This window comes from Saccopteryx bilineata, chromosome 3 (genome assembly GCF_036850765.1).
Source record: "Saccopteryx bilineata isolate mSacBil1 chromosome 3, mSacBil1_pri_phased_curated, whole genome shotgun sequence".
NCBI classification, from domain to species: Eukaryota; Metazoa; Chordata; class Mammalia; order Chiroptera; family Emballonuridae; genus Saccopteryx; species Saccopteryx bilineata.
In genome coordinates, this window is record NC_089492.1 from 231905940 (window position 1) to 231909879 (window position 3940).

General features: G+C 34.9%; 1 non-coding gene across 1 annotated transcript; it reads right to left on the bottom strand.

Moving 5' to 3' along the window:
* Positions 1-3586: 3586 nt before the first annotated feature.
* On the bottom strand, positions 3587-3722 carry LOC136332812 (small nucleolar RNA SNORA16B/SNORA16A family). Its single transcript, XR_010730948.1, has one exon. It is a non-coding gene; the product is annotated as a small nucleolar RNA SNORA16B/SNORA16A family (small nucleolar RNA).
* Between the last annotated feature and the right edge of the window lie 218 nt (positions 3723-3940).

Genomic DNA, 3940 nt, shown 5'->3' on the forward strand with positions numbered 1-3940 from the left:
TGCCTTGCTCAAGTCAGCAACCTTGGACTCAAGCCAGAGACATTGGGTTTCAAGCCAGTAACCTTTGGACTCAAGCCAGCGACCCCTTGCTCAAGATGAGCCCGCACTCAAGCCAGTGACCTCGGGGTTTTGAACTTGGATCCTTCACATCCCAGTCTGATGTTCTATCCACTGTGCCACTAACTGGTCAGGCTAAACTTTATTTTTAAAGCAATGTAAAAATAAAACAACAAAAAGCTAAATAATATAGGCACTATAGTTGCTTTATAAAATTTTTATAAATTTACTCAAGAATTAATAGACAGTTAAAGAAACAGGACCAAGTGGCCACGAAACTTTGCAATAGAAATAGGCCCACGCGTGACCCAGACATTTGAATAATGAAACAGACATAAAATAATTATTATTGATATATTTATGAAAATAAATCAAATAGTTGAGAGAGTACTGGTCTGTATAAAAAAACTTTATGTGAAAATTATAATAATAGAAATAAAGAACTTGATAGATTTATTATAAAAACAAATTAGACTTGCTGAAGAGAACAATAATAAATTAGATGGCAAAGCAATAGAATTTTTTCAAAATTATTCACATAAAGAATTAAAAATAAAAATACACAAAAGAGTGAAAGGGGCATTGTGAAAATATTTAATATAAATATATTTGTGGAGTCATAGAAGAGGAGCAAAGGGAGTAGGGTAAAAGTAATGTTTGAAAAAATATAATGATTGGAAATTTTTTAAGATTGATTAAAGATATCATAAGTCAGTGTGATCAAGGATTTTTTTACCCTCTCCCCGCATCAAGGATTTCTATGAACTTAAGAAAAAAATGACAAGAAGACCATTCCAAGGCACATAATAGCAAAATCTACTTTAAAAACAAACAAACAAAGAAACACAATTGCAAACCTTCAAAGTAACCAGAGATAAGGCACATTGCTTTCAAGGCAACATCAGTGAGACTGACAGCTGGCTCTATCAGTGGAAACGATAAAGCCAAAGACAACAAATGGCATGATGAAAGTGCTGAAAAGAAGTGGCTGCCAATCTCAGATTCTACACAGAGCAAAATTATTCCTTAGTAAGTAATGCAAAATAAAACCTTATAGACAAAGATTGGGATGATTTATTGTTAGCAGACACTCACTTTAAAAAATACTTAAAGGTGATCTTCAGACAGAAAGAAAATTATTTCAGATAGAATCACAGTAATGCAAAAAGGCCTAGAGAGCCCCAGAGATGGTAAATAAGAGAAAACATGGCCAGAAATCTGAGTGCATTAGTCAGGAGCTAGCCAGGAGACAGAAACCAAACCAGTTATTAGAACAGAAAAAAATTAATGTAAAGATTTGTTCGCTAGTCAAAGATAGCTACCTATTAAAAGGAGTAAAAGAAGACTGTAGATCCATTAGTAGCCTGTGCAAACAAATGAAATAACAACTGTTAATCCTAGGGGGAGAAATAATGAGAGACAAAAGAACTGAGGACTCAGAGACCGTCCCTCCCCACTCTCCTACTGCTTCATCCCAAGGTTGAGATTCTGACATTTTTAAATGAACCAAGTGTACAATGGGAGCATGCTACCACACAATAGAAAAGAAAAACCTCAAAATGCACAAGCTGAAACTAGTCTTCAAAAATGACCTGTCATGGCTGGAAAATATGGCAGGCAGGAGCTGTTTTAAAGGCGAAAGGTCTCTAAGATGGGAAACAGTTGGCCTGACAATCTAAGTAGAGCTGCTGTACCTACAGCCCATCAGAGGTTCTCAGGAGCAGCCATGAAGTAAAGGAAAATGGATTCAGCCCAGGCTACCAAAACAAGCACAACTGAAGCTCATGGAAATGGCCACTAGGCGAAGAGAGCAAGGCCTGGGTGTGCAGTTGAAATTGTTCTGTGAAATCTGCAGGGCACCTGAGCTAAATAAAAACATGGAGAACCTTTACCCAGAAGGAAGGTGCTTTCAGTTGTCACTACTGTATCCTCTATTGACAAATTCTAATATTGCTCCAGATGCCAAAGAGAAATATTAGAGGGTGTAGCTTAAGTATCACAAAGCAGAAAGAAGAAGGTTGGGTTCTGAGCTGAGAACAATAACTTGATGTTGGTTCACTGATAACATGTCTTTTGTGATTATAATACATATAATTACAATGCATGTGAATAATAACATAAAAGGATTTAGGGGGAAGAGCTATTTTTCTAAGGTCTTTAGCATATCTACAAAATGGAAAATGTACTAATTTCAGAATGTATCGTCAAGAATATTTGTTGGTATCTCTAAACAACCTACTAGAAGAAGAATAAAAGACAGTGTGACTAACAAGATCAATAGGGAAGCAAACAGAATAATGAAACATGCTGTACACACCAGATAGAATATAAGAAAAAGAACAGAAAAAAGAGGTAAAAAGGTAAAACAAAGAGCAAAAAATAATATGGCAGATCAAAATCCAAATAAATTAGTATTTACATTATGAGCAGAAGCTAAATGCCCAATTAAAAAATATTTTAAAACTGGAATGAAAAATATAAAAGCAGATTAAGATTAAAAGTAACATGATAGAAAATTTATACTGTGAAAACTGTGACTAAAAGAAAGCCTGGGGAAACAATACTAATAGGTCACTTGGACTTGGAGTCACAAAGTATTAGGGACAAAAGAGACTCTTCACAATAATAAAAGCATTAATTCAACAGAAACATAATATTCCATAATTTGTAGAATTATTATAATGTAATTAATAACATGGATCCAAAACAATCATAGCAAATTCTGGCAGAATTGTAGAAGAAATTGGAAAACCCAAAATTCAGTTAAGAATAGAAAATTTATTAAATATCATGACTACCAAAATGCTTTAATTCACATGTTTAAAGCACAGCATTAACAAGGGCAGAAAATATTTTATGTTCAAGTACACATGAAACATTCGCCAAAATTAATTATTTGTCATGCCTAGCAAGTCTCATCATAATTTAGAGGCTGTGCTGACCATGAAGCACTTGGTTGAAGCCAGTACTTAATACAGTAGTCCCTCTTTATTTTCCAGAGATACATTCCAAGACCTCTAGTGGAAGCCTGAATCATGCACAGCAGCATAGCATCCAAATTCCACATTGCTATTTATCTTTTTCTTGTCACTTAAATGAGGCACTATGCTGCCTCTCTCTAGCATATCCCAAATGGCAACATCATCCTTGTACTTTAGGAACAGTATGAAGTAATATAAGGGTTATTTGAACCCCAGCACTGACAGGGCTACTAAGTGACACAGGAAAGTAGTGGTGTACAGTGTAGAGGCACTAGACCAAAGGTGATTCACCTCTCCGGTGGGATGGGGCAGAACAGTGTGAGACTTCATCATGCTATTCAGAATGGCAGGCGATTTACACTTATGAATTATTTCTGAAACTTTCCGATTAATACTTTTGGACCCTGGTTGACCATAGGTAACTGAAACTATAGAAAGTGAAATTGTGCGTGGGGAGGAAATAAAAAGGAAGCTAGAAAACTGCCAAATGCTTTGAAATCGTGCCTTATACTTGTAAATAACTCATGGTGGTTTTGGGGATTTTTTTCCGCTGACTTTTCCCAAAATGTTGCAGATAAGTTAAAGCAAACAGAACTGTGACCGTCAAGGAAAACAGTCACTCTGGGCTCCTTTTTTGACTGCTGCAGCTATGTGGAAGCAGCTGCATCTTCGATAAGGGATACTCATGGGTTATTTTAAAATAAATATTATATTTTTGAATAAATTATATTGAAATGCTACCCATCAAAGCATGTGGGGAACAGCTAAAGAGATATGTTTTGCTATGAATCCATAAATTTAAAAATAAAACACTAAAAATTAATAATTATAATAATCTATCTCAAAAAAACTATGGAAAAAATAATAATGACAATACAAATAGAAGTTAATGAAATAAAAAA